At 45.3% G+C, this 13,719-nt stretch overlaps 1 protein-coding gene across 5 annotated transcripts in view; it reads right to left on the minus strand.

Moving 5' to 3' along the window:
• Positions 1–13,719, minus strand: part of LOC119169167 (DENN domain-containing protein 2D) — a 647,735-nt gene that overhangs the window by 123,010 nt on the left and 511,006 nt on the right. The window lies entirely within an intron of this gene.

The following is a 13,719-nucleotide window of genomic DNA, read 5'->3' on the forward strand; positions in this document are numbered from 1 at the left end:
ACATTGTCTAGTTCTTTTTGATAAGCATTACCCTCATCCACACTTGCATAACGAACTAATCAGTCCTTCGCAGTACATTTCCAACAGACTTGACAATGTACATAAAGTCGGAAATTCACCATGTAGAACTCACGCATTTTTAAATTCATTCATACTGCGTACATCAAAAGAATGGAATTGCCTTTTCAAAATGGAATTTTACTTTTCACTGCTTCATTGAGTTACTATTATTTCTTTTCTTTGTTGTCCTCCACAAATGTCAATGTATATTATTGTTGGGTAACTTATTGTGTTATTTATACTAATAATCTTTACATATTTTAAAAGGGGGTTTATTGACTAAAACCAACTGCCTGGTTTAAGGGGCGTCAGTCACTGTCACGAGGTCAGCTTTTCATCGTAGTCGTCTTCTAGCTGCTCCGACTAGATACTGTCTCTCTCCCTCTTCCCCACTACATTTTCTCCGACGGTGAAGAGGAGCCATCCTGGCAACTCAAGGCGAAGCACGCACAAGGAATCATAGTAAGCTTTTAAGCGGCTGATGTGGACTGTCTGACGACCACGGCATCGTCTGTCATCGGCTGGTGTCACTGGTTCAACAGCATAGTTGACCGGTGATATGCATTGAACGATGCAGCTACGGACCATTGTACTTGAGTGCCAACTTTCGGGAGAGGCCGGGAGATTGGAATAGAACCAAAAGTCATATAAATGAGCCTACAAGGAAGCTGAGAGCAGGCTTGTCTTGGTCAAGTCGTTTTTTTTGGAGACCTTGTGCGACGGACGTAAATGAACGCGCTAATTGGAGGCACTCTTCGGCACACTGGACAAGTTTGGAGGTTGGGCGGTATTCTGAGGCATCTGGACGAGAAGTAAGCATCGTGTCAAGCGTAGAAGAGGGCTCAGGTCTGTACAGTAGAAAAAAGATGAAAACCTAGTAGTTGCTTGCGTGACTATATTATACGCATACGTCATGAAAAGGAGCAGCACCAAGTCCCAGTTAAAATGATAGGAGGATATGTACATAGAGAGCATATCACCGAGCATGCGGTTAAAGTGCTCAGTCAAACTGTTTGTCTGTGGGTGATAGCTTGTAGTGGTGCGATGAATAATAGTGAACTCACTGAGAAGCTCTTGGACGACTGTGATAGAAACGCACGCCCACGGTCACTAAGCAGCTCACGTGGCGCGCAATGGCGAAGGACAAAGCTATGCAAGATGAGCAAAGCGACATCACGAGCAGCAGCAGCTGGTAAAGCAACGGTTTCAGCGTAACGGGTGAGACCGTCAACGGCCACAATATTCCAGCGATTTTCAGCAGGAGTACGAGGTAGTGGGACGTAGAGGTCGATGCCGATTTTATCAAAGGGTCGAGCTGGAAACATCAATGGTTGTAACTCACCAGAGGCATGACAAGTTGTTTTCCGTCACTGACACTCAGTGCAGAAACGTACGTACTTGTGAAGCTACGACTACATTCCACACCAGAAAAAACCCTGGCGAAGCTGGTCGTATGTTTTCAAAACACAAGTGGGCATTTTGAGGGTCTGCGTGGAAATACGCGCACATGTTGGAGTGCAAACAGCAAGTATAACAAGAAGCCATTTCCTACCATACGGCTGATAGTTGCAACGGTACAACATGGCATCTTGAATCGCATAGTGCAGAATTTGCCAACGTAGTGCACAAGGTAGACACTGGTGTAGTGTCACCGAAGACAAGGAGAGAACGTCAATGAGCGAGGCTCATTGACGTTCGACGAGGCTCATTGCGAGGCTCATTGAGACCAAGGGTCCTTGCGTTGTTCCGAAGGCATGTCAGCGGTATCCATGCTGTCGGTGGTAGTTTCGGCAAAATAAACTGGTGTAACGGCTGAAGAAAGGGGTGAAGGAGAGAGAGCGTCTGCATTGGTATGCTTGCGGCCTGAGCGGTAAATGACGTGAATATCAAATTCCTGTAAACCTAGCGTCCTACGTCCAAGTCGGCTCGAAGGATCCTTCAATGAAGCAAGCCAACAGAGAGAATGATGATCTGTAATGACATCCAATGGGCTTCCGTACAAGTAAGGACAAAATTTTTGTAATGCCCAAACAATAGCCAAACATTCCTTTTCAGAAACTGTGTATTTGTACTCTTCCTTGGTCAGGGTGCAACTGGCATACACAACTACATACTCCGAGAAGCCAGGCTTGCGTTGAACAAGGACAGCGCCAAGTCCTATGCCACTGACATCCGTGTGCACCTCGGTTGGAGCAGTAGAGTCGAATTGGCTAAAATAGGTGGTGAAGTAAGGAGATGGTGTAATGTTGCAAAAGCATCATTGCATGCTGGGGACCAATCAGAGATGTGTCCAAGGCCAGTGATCAGCTGTGTCAGTGGTGCAATTATTAAAGCAAAGTTCTTCACAAAGCGGAGAAAGTATGAGCACAGTCTGACGAAGCTGCGAAGCGCTTTCACAGTCGTAGGCTTCGGGAACTCAGCGACAGCACGAAGCTTCTCTTGGTCTGGAAGGACGCCATATTTTGAGACAACGTGGCCAAGTATTGTGAGCTTCCGAGCTCCAAAGTGCCACTTCTTGATGTTTAGTTGAAGGCCTGCTTTCGTGAGGCAGCTTAGGACTTCGCTGAGACAATGGAGGTGGCCGTCACAAGAAAATACGACATCATCTATGTAACATAGGCATGTCTTCAATTTTAGCCCACGCAATATGCTATTCATTATCCTTTCGAATGTTGCTGGCGCATTACAAAGGCCGAAGGGCATTACATTAAATTGGTATAGCCCATCGGGCGTCATGAACGCAGTTTTTGGGTGATCTGATGGTGCCAAGGGGACCTGCTAATAACCGGATTGTAGGTCTAGTGATGAGAAGAATTCAGCGCCTTGCAAGCAGTCCAGGGCATCATTGATACGCGGCAAATGGTATACCTCTTTGCGCATAACTTTGTTTAAACAGCGGTAATCGACGCAAAAGCAAATCGAGCCGTCTTTTTTCTTCACGAAAACCAAAGGTAAAGACCAGGGACTGCTGGACGGCCGAATGACGCATGTCGGCCACTTGCTCGGTAATCACACGATGCACAACGGGAAATACACGGTTGAGACGCTGTAGCAAAGGCGCTTGGGAGCCGGTGTTAATGTGGTGAACAACTGTGTGCATTCGGCTTAAGGACGTCTGCTGGCAATCGAACGAGCCGCAAAACTGGAGAAGTTCTAGAATCTTCTCCCTGTGTGGTTCTTCAAGTTCATCATCAATTGAGGGGCCAAACAGATTAAAGTTTTCATGAACAGGTTATCGGGGAGATAGCGCCAGTGCACTAGGCTGCAAATCACTTCCCTCGTCAAGGCCGAAGATGGAGGAAATGTCTAAGTCTTGAAATGTTCCAAACCATTCTCCACAACACAAGGTTGTGGGAAACAGCAAGGAATTCGTGACAAACAAATTGGTAGTGCCCGCCGAAATATCTAGGACAGCAAACGGCAACGTGAGGCTTTTGCGACTTCGGAATGTTAGGGAAGGCGTAAACAACACTGCAGGTTTAGAGACATCGGCACAAGATACGGGAACAAAGGCTGCACTAGTTGGTGGTATGTCGATGTCGTCGACGACAATAGCTTGTTCAATGCAACTTCTGGAGACGAGGCACACAACGCAGAGAAATCCACTTCAGCACGAGCACAGTCGATAACCGCATGATTAAGAGACAGAAAATCCCAGCTGAGGATCACATCATGAGAACAAGCTTGTAGCATAAGAAATTCAACGGTTCACAAAGTATCTTGGATGAGAACGCGGGCGGTACAGGCAGCTGACGGTCGAATATGGTGAGCACTGGCAGTACAGAGGAACAATTCCTTTGGCGTCATGGTAATCTTCTGAAGCAGGTGGCAAAGTTTTAAATCAATTATTGAAACCGCAGCACTAGTGTCCACAAGTGCAAGGATAGGGTAACCATCCACAAAAACGTCGATCAGGTTTGTCGGAGAAATGCGAGAACTTGATTCTTTTGACGACGACGCATTTCATGCCTCGGGATCTGCGGCATCTAGTTTTCCACATCTGAAGGGCAGGGTCGGCGGCACATAGGTGACAAAGAGCCACGTTGGGGCGATGGAGATTAGGGAGATTGACTGAGGGGAGGGGGGGGGGGGGATCGGGTGAAGAGGATTCTTGTTGACGTGCTGTGTCGTTAAAGCGCCGAGAGTCGTGCGACAATTTTTAGATGGTGTCGCTGTAAACGAAAGGGCAGCGGCGGCACAGGCAAGCCACATGTCATGCGTAACCGTAAGAACAGCAAATCGGGCGGTTGTCTACAATGCGCCACGGATTCGGAAACCTCGTGATTGGTCGGTCGAACGGAGTCGGTGATGACTTCACAGGGACTGGTGAGGTAGCATAAGGGGCTGTCGAGGTGCTCTGGCTGCAACGACTTGCGTATACGTTAAGGATGTGGCCTCCAGAGGTGGTGAACGAACTAAAGGCAAAGCGTCAGCTACCTCATCTTGTATGAGGTGCCTTATGACCGGGGCCAGATGATCTGGGGCCAGAGGATGCGTTTGTGCTGGTTCGGGCGTGCTGTGAATTGTTGTAAACGAAGAGCTGCCAAGCGACCTCCTTACACACGAACTACTTCATGCGAGCCAGCCTGGTCCCCGAGAATCAAGACCGCGATCGAGTTGCGATGTTTTCTGTGAGCGCCGTGTTTGGGCGCGTTGCTTGCGCAATTCATCAAAACTCTAGCACAAGCTGACGAGATCGGCTATGGTTTGTGGGTCCTTGGCTAACAACATTTGAAATGCGTCATCGCATATGCTCTTGAGGATTTGTTTGATTTTGTTGGCTTCGAGCATCACTGGGTTTACCCGCTTGCACAAGTCAACAATGTCTTCGCTGAGTAAAGATCTCTCCTGGCTGTTAAGTGCGCTCACGAAGTCGTCGTTCTGCGTGGAGTTTTCGCACAGCAGGGCGGTCGAAGACTTGCGAAAAGGAGGTCTTGAACGCATCCCAGCTGGCAATGTCGGCTTCGTGATTGCGCTACCAGAGACTAGCAACGACGGACAAGTAAAAGCTTACATAGGTCAGCTTAGCTGCATCGTCCCACTTGTTCGCTACGCTCACCTTGTGGTAAGCAGCCAGCCACTCCTCAACGACTGGGCCATCAGTGCCGCTGAAGATCAGTGGGTGATGCAGTAGCCACATGCCGGGACATGTAGAGGCGGAAACCTAGGAGGTATTTTGGGTGGAGGGTTCTTCCGGCATTGCTGGCACTAGAAGTAAAGTGTGACTTCGTAGTTGTGTCTCTGAAGTGTGCCCACATTTATCACGTATATGGTGGTATTTTGAGCACATAAATAAACAAGGAGTAAAAGACAGAGGTAAACAGAGGAGCGCTCTTTTTTTTTTTTTTTTTGGCAAAGAATAATGAAGGTCCTCAACATTGAAGCTAAAAGCACTAAAGCAAACCAGGTTCTCCTGGCACAAAATTTCACAACAGAGCACGAGCTAGAAATGTAGTAAGAGTCATCAATTGTCAGTCTCCAAATATTTCTCTAGGTAGACTGAAATAGACCGAGGTACCCTTCTCGGGAAGGATGGCTTGTCTGTCAACCTTTGTCTTTTGTTCCTTGTCTATTAATAAACATGCTCAAAATACCACCATGTTCAAGTACAAACTCGCCCAAACTTTAGTGCTTTTAACAGGTATACTGACGTGATTATGTCGATTCTCCAGACTGCTGCCTGCAGATATTCAGAGTGACGTACAGCCGAGCTTTTTCCCTTAAACGCCTCTTGAGTTGCTCAGTTTAGCCTAAAGCTGCAACTTATATGAGGGTGTTCGCTTTTTAAGGGAAACCTATAAATTTAATGAACAATGTGAACCCAGACTGGGCATTGAGCCTGCCGTTGGGTCAGGGCCAATATGACTGGACTACTTCCGCAGCATCTGCATGTTTTCACTGCTGTAAAAAATTACAGAAGGCAGGGCTGGATGCTGTCGTAGTGGGCATGCAATTCAAGGAGCCTGAAACAGGGTGCAAAAGATGCATTTGGGCCTCCCGAACAACACTAACACTGCCCTCCCCACCCTAAGTCCGCGGTGCAACACGGGTCCGCATCCATCAAGACACAATCTTGTCGATGCCGATGCATTTCGACAATGACGAAGATTGCTTCGAGCATTCTTATCCAAGGTGACAAAACAAGCTTCGACTGTAAACTGATAGCATCACTAACTTCGCTTGGAACGACGACACACTGCGATAGAAGCTGCGCTCTGCTGCTACTAAAGAGACAGTAGGATTGGGCGTGTTTGCACAATATGATAGGGAGCGCTTACCAGCGTATAACAGGAGGGAATAGAACAGACAAGACAGAGCGCTGAACTGCCAACAATTTATTTCTTGCGAATCTGTTCGCTTTCTATTGCAGCATGTGTGGGTGCAGGCCAAAGTTTTCATATTGCACTATAGTTGCAACATGCAGGGATCACACAGCAAGTGCGATCATAAAGGCCGAAAAGATGTTCATTAAAAGACGATTGTGATAGCGCCCCTTCTGTCGCACTTAGCGATAAAGAAAAACTGTTTCTTTGCTTGGCTTTGTGATGTCCTTGTGATGTACTTGTGCAATATTATTGTATTTCACGCATGACTGGTACAAATGCTGACAAAATAAAAGCAAACACTTTCTCAAGAAATAAATTGTTGGCAGTTTAGCGCTCTGTGTCGTCTCTTCTGTTCCCCTCCTGCCGTATGCACTGCTAAGCACTCTCTATTATTTTGCTGCGACGCTCTTAGAAACGCTGTTGAAGTAGTGGTGGCCGTCCGTGACTTGTAACTCTAAATAGTTGCAGTGCGATGTGTCTTAGTGAAAGCACTAAATAAAATACTATGTCATTGTGTGTCTTGGCAGGCAGCTGATTGACATTCGGTGCAGCGTACTTGTGCAGATCGTGAGGGCTAATGCCAGCAATGTACTCAAGTCAGCCCCACGAGCTCTTCAAAGAACACCTGTCACAGCACGTGTCCATTTTCTTTCGCCATATCGCGTAGAAGAAATTTAACGACACGGACGAGCTGAAACACGACAGCAAGGTGCATGCACAGCCCGACTCAATGTTCTTAAATAGGGCAGTCTCTTGCATTGAAAGGCGGAAATGATGTCACATGCAACTCATGTACTATAGCTCAAAATAGCACACTCTTCCGCAAAAGAAACCATAGGTGCTCCCAAAGAGTAGAGACGAAGAACAAAAGTGAAAGCTGCCTTCAAAATGCACTGCAGAGCACAATATTTCTGAAATGACGTGCGTAACTTAACCTTTCTTTAAAATGTGAGGTGAATAAAGGATCTGCTATGATGTAACTTTACTTTTGTCGACAGCATGATAGAACCTATCGACGATGTAGCACGAGTTTGATTGCTCGACTATGATTGTGCTGTGCTTAAAGAAATTATCAATGAACATAACCATGCTTTGGAAGAAAGTTTCCACAAGCAAATTGTGGAATGCTATTCTAACAGGTACGTATACACGATGCGTAATGGAGGAAGTTATTATGTATAGTTGTACTTCAGCTGGACTCCACACATCACACAAAACAAGTGCGAGCATCTTCATTCAGCGGCTTCACCCTAATGAAACATTCACCCTAATGAAACATTAGTTTGCACAAGGAAACTAACATTACCACTGTACGTTTACACCATTGAGAGCACAGGGCTGCTAGGTTAAGCTTCTTCACATGGCACCGTGTCCCATGCTTTCCTTTTGAGTTTTTATTTCAAAGCATAAATTTAATTTTTTATACAACTGAGAAAGAGACCTATATTTGTAAAAACAAAGCATGGCAAGATGCCTGTCTTCCTGGTGAAGCCATGGATTGGCATCACAGGAAGATGCCACCGCTGATTCAATGCATCTTCATGAGAAACTGCTGCAATTTGGTCTCCGGTAATCCAGTAATCATTATTAAGACACCCAGCTATAGATCGCGAGGTCCTTGTTACTTACAATACGCGGTACTGCTGTTCAATCATGAGCCAACAAACAAATATTTGCACATATACCTGCAATGTTACTGTTATTTAATCGTCTTTAGTAACTCACCAACTGCTGTTGTGAAAAAGTATCTGTTAACGTAACAAGTCAAAATTCTATCCGAAGTAATCAAAGTTCGTAACTTGTCCATCATAAAAATTCTAAGCATCACCTAAAGAGCACAAAATAAAGACGTTGCTTGGAATAGGCGATGTTGACACCACAGCCTATATTTCAGTAGTAAGGCTATGTTGATATCCACGGCCTACATTTTGGTAAAGTGAAAATCACGTAAGCCGTTTCTGTCATTTCTACAGCGCAGTGCATCTACAGACTCTTATGGCGAATTCCATCGGGAGACCAGAAGAACTCAAAAGCACAGTGAAAGTGCTCTATGCAGAGCCGGCGTTCTTCCGCGGTCGAACAGCAGTACTGTCATGCATTGGTAGAGCGAGAGCATAACAGTACGTTATGTTGGGCTAGTTGGTACATATTAGACTGAAATACGTGACGCAAGGTCGACAAAGAGAAAAAAATACGAGACAGAAAGAGCGCCAACTCACAACTAAGTTTAATTTCATGAAGCATTCACAATATATAGGCTCTTGGAGGACATGCACAGACCATTTCATTCACCGCACGTGCAGGCATGAACATGTTTATGATTTTATAGCCAATAATTGCAATCATAAAATCTGGGAACCAGCAACAAACAGATATGTTTAATGTAAAGACGTCGAAAAACCAAACACACCCAAGCCTGCGCAAAAAAAAAAAAAAGCGAGGAAAAACAAGCAAAAAAAAAAAGGCCTGACAGACACTTCCTAGCACCCAACTAAAGTACATCTAGATCCAACAGCTGGAATTCACTGTTATGCAACACAACTGAAGGCACGCTGACGCACGAGTCACCTTTCTTCATTATGTGAAAGGCTTCGAGTAACTCCCGTGCCAGCGCATCCCGGCTCCTTCCAAGTACTCGCGTGCGATCGAACTGCGGCGTGCAGCCACACGAAGCACAGTGAAAGGGCAAATGAGACCTTGTTCCATTCCTAATTGATAAGGCATGCTCCCTTAGACGGTCATTTGTACAGCGCCCTGTCTGGCCTATATAGACCTTGCCACAGCTCAGGGGAATTTCATAAACAGTGCCCACAGCACAATGCAGGAACAGCTTTATGTGCTTCTTATGGCACACTACCTTGGCACCTCTTGAAGAAATGCGGGCACAGAGCCTTGAAAGTTTATGTGGAGCAGAGAAAACCACTGGCACATGGTGCCGATTTGCAACCTTTTTCAGGTTGTGAGAGATTTTGTGCATGTATGGTACAACATGCGGTCTTTTCCTCTGTTCTTGCAATGGCTCTGGCCTCCTGCGTTCCCCCTTTAGACTCTGCAGCAATGTTTCAGACACACTGACAAAGACCGAATAAGGAAACCTGGCTGCAGTGAGCCGCGATACCTGAATGGAAAAACTATCAAGCACTGTGTGCTGGCATGACTTGGACAGCGCAGAACGAAAACACATAGCAGCTATAGACCTCTTCACCACCTTAGAATGTGCAGAATCATAGGAAAGAAGTCCTTTTCTCGTTCTAGGGCTGAATTTCCAACAGGAATGACCCTCGCCCAGAGTCAGGTTAATATCTAAAAACTGCAAGCTTTCGTAAATGGGCAGTTCATACGTAAAAATCAAGCCTTTTCCATGTTGTCGGAACAGGTTCAAAACCAAATCTACCCCGCTAGAGTGCGTTACAGGGTTAGTAGAAGTTAACACCACGAGGAAATCGTCCACATATCTAAAAATCCTAGGGACTTTTCCTGGATCAACGGCATTTTCTAAAGCACGATCAATAGATGCCAAAAAAATGCTACAAAGGACAGGTGCAACGCAGAAGCCAATACAAATGCCCTTTCGTTGAATAAACAACCCATTATTAAATAGACAAAGGTGCTACGAAAGTAAAATTCTAAAAGTTACATGAAGTTGGAAACAGATACGCTAGAGGTATTGATAAAAGTTGTGCCCTCATGTTCCTCGATACAGTCCCTTACACAAGATAAAAATTCATTATGAGGCACTGAATAAAAAAGATCCTCAAGGTCAATTGAAAAAAGATAATTGATGTCACTTCTGCTTTCCAAGAAATCTATGACATCATAGGAGCTTTTTGTTGAAAAAGGATCTACAAACGCTAACGTACTTTAATTTATCAACTGAGAGAGCTGCAAGTGAGTCGCTATCTGTTGAAAAATTTAAATACGTTAGCGTTTGTAGATCCTTTTGCAACAAAAAGCTCCTATGACGTCATAGATTTCTTGAAAAGCAGAAGTGACATCAGTTTATCTTTTCTCAATTGACGTTGAGGATCTTTTTTTATTTTTTATTCAGTGCCTCATAATGAACTTTTATCTTGTGTAAGGGACTGTATCGAGGAACATGGGGGCACAACTTTTATCAATACCTCTGGCGTATCTATTTCCAACTTCATGTCACTTTTAGAATTTTACATTCGTAGCACCTTTGTCTCTCTTAATAATGGGTTGTTTATTCAATGAAAGGGCATTTGTATTGGCTCCTGCGTTGCACTTGTCCTTTGTAGCATTTTTTGGGGGTCTATTGATCGTGCTTTAGAAAATGACGTTTATTCAGGAAAAGTCCCTAAGATTTTTATATATCTGGACGATTTTCTCGTGGTGTTAACTTCTACTAACCCTGTAACGCACTCTAGCGAGGTAGATTTTTGAACCTGTTCCGACAACATGCAAAAGGCTTGATTTTTACGTATGAACTGCCCATTGAACTCTGGGCGAGGGTCATGTCTGTTGGAAATTCAGCCCTAGAACGAGAAAAGGACTTAAAGGACTTCTTTCCTATGATTCTGCACATTCTAAGGTGGTGGAGAGGTCTATAGCTGCTATGTGTTTTTGTTCTGCGCTGTCCAAGTCATGCCAGCACACAGTGTTTGATAGTTTTTCCATTCAGGTATCGCGGCTCACTGCAGCCGGGTTTCCTTATTCGGTCTTAGTCAGTGTGTCTGAAACATTGCTGCAGAGGCTGAAGGAAGAACGCAGGAGGCCAGAGCCATTGCAAGAACAGAGGAAAAGACCGCATGTTGTACCATACATGCACAAAATCTCTCACAACCTGAAAAAGGTTGCAAATCGGCACCATGTGCCAGTGGTTTTCTCTGCTCCACATAAACTTTCAAGGCTCTGTGCCCGCATTTCTTCAAGAGGTGCCAAGGTAGTGTGCCATAAGAAGCACATAAAGCTGTTCCTGCATTGTGCTGTGGGCACTGTTTATGAAATTCCCCTGAGCTGTGGCAAGGTCTATATAGGCCAGACAGGGCGCTGTACAAATGACCGTCTAAGGGAGCATGCCTTATCAATTAGGAATGGAACAAGGTCTCATTTGCCCTTTCACTGTGCTTCGTGTGGCTGCACGCCGCAGTTCGATCGCACGCGAGTACTTGGAAGGAGCCGGGATGCGCTGGCACGGGAGTTACTCGAAGCCTTTCACATAATGAAGAAAGGTGACTCGTGCGTCAGCGTGCCTTCAGTTGTGTTGCATAACAGTGAATTCCAGCTGTTGGATCTAGATGTACTTTAGTTGGGTGCTAGGAAGTGTCTGTCAGGCCTTTTTTTTTTTGCTTGTTTTTCCTCGCTTTTTTTTTTTTTTTGCGCAGGCTTGGGTGTGTTTGGTTTTTCGACGTCTTTACATTAAACATATCTGTTTGTTGCTGGTTCCCAGATTTCATGATTGCAATTATCGGTTATTACATCATAAAAATGTTTATGCCTGCACGTTCGATGAATGAAATGGTCTGCGCATGTCCTCCAAGAGCCTATATATTGTGAATGCTTCATGAAAATAAACTTAGTTGTGAGTTGGCGCTCTTTCTGTCTAGTCTTTTTTTCTCATTGTCAACCTTGCGCCACGTATTTCAGAGCGAGAGCACTTTTTTGCACAGAGCAGTCAGGAGGAGTTTGCAGTGCTCTCGCCTGAAAAGCAGACTAGGCGCAATCAACGAGTCACATGACCTTTGAACGTCAGTCTCCGAATTTTTTTCAGCTGGATAGTGCGGCGACAATAGTAGCAACCATGCATAGTTTTGACACTGCTGTTTGGTATGGGTGGTGACAATGACAGCTAGACGTCTGTCCAATGCGGCACTGCGCAAATATACTATGTATTAGTAGGATGATGAAGAACATGTGACTGACTGATTTCACGCGTACTTTACTTCTGCCTCACAGAAAATTCTGGGGCTTGGAATCTGTCAATCACATAGTCTCCCCACTCGTCACTCTCTCACCTGCTCTCTCAGTAGAATTTACCATTACGGTGAATACGGCTCAGTGTGGGAATGCTCCGTGCATTGGCAGTGCAACAGTCATGGCCGCGCCTCAAATCAGAGAGATGCAGTTGCCAGCCAGAGTTACCAGTTCTGCTTATCATAGGCCAGTTAGGGCTTCTTTTTTCACAGAGTAACTTATAGGAGCTTATAGCATTTTTTTTTTGTTTAGAGAGTTTAGAGAAAGGAGGAGGCTCATTAACATTTTGCCAGCAAATATGATTATTTTTTGTTATCATCAGGTTCACAAATGAGCGTTCATCATTTACTAACGGAATGTTTCTTGATGACTGGGTACGTGAGTGTGTGGCGTGTACCAGGTTCTCCATCAAGGAAGGCAAAGAATACTCATCGCAGCGCCCTCCCCTGCTCCCCCGTGCACACACCTATGGTTGAGTGATGAAGTCAAACGTATGCTGGGGGGATCAGCAATTATTGTTAATCATGCACTGGCAAATGTGCTTTTAACCAAATGAAGATGACCCTGGTGACAATATTAAGTTGTAGCTATGTGCTATCATTAAAAGTTCCACACATTTTCATTGGACAAACTGGTTGGATGATTTTTTAAGCTCTTCCTGTGTACTTGAGTGCCATTTTTCAATCATAATTATAGTCATTTTCAAAAATAAGAACACTCATTACGTTTCTTCTTCTTTTGAACTTGCTGTCCTCGGTAGCATCTGGCAAGACTAACTCCAGCCAAGGAGTGTTGCTCTCCAGTGCTGCAGCAGACAGGAGCAGCACACTCCAGTGCTGTAGCAGATAGCGCAAAGTGTCTCCCATGGTGGTGCTTGTGCGCATACGCAGGAAACCTTGGATGCGCGGAGGCGCCAGATGCAGTGTCACCCCTTGGTGCACGGCCATGCCGAGCCATGTTATTCTAACAGCAGAGTCTGAGCTGCCAACAGATTCACCGAGCCAGCGCTCCACTCCAGCGTGGAACAACGCCTGCAAATCTATGCTTTGAACCCAATTCACACCGCCAGAGCTATAAATGAGAGCAAGGAGGAAGTGGAAGTGCTCAAGTTTCCCGGAATACCTTGCATGAAGTTATTGCATTCCACTAGTTCCGCTGTCAAATTCTGTTGAATTCCCACTCGGACCTGACAGTTTGAGCATCACTGTCGTGAATTGCTCGTGAAGGAACTGGAATTTCATCGGCTCGCAGCTGTCACTATCGATCAGCAGATGCAGTGCCGCACGATTCTGCAATGGACGTGTAGCAGCCATAGTCGATAACACTGCAGGGAAATGTTGCCGCAGAAGAGGAGCTAGTTTCATGAACATGTAACCTAGTGGTAGAAGAGGGAGAAGAA

This window comes from Rhipicephalus microplus, chromosome 2 (genome assembly GCF_043290135.1).
Source record: "Rhipicephalus microplus isolate Deutch F79 chromosome 2, USDA_Rmic, whole genome shotgun sequence".
NCBI lineage: Eukaryota > Metazoa > Arthropoda > Arachnida > Ixodida > Ixodidae > Rhipicephalus > Rhipicephalus microplus.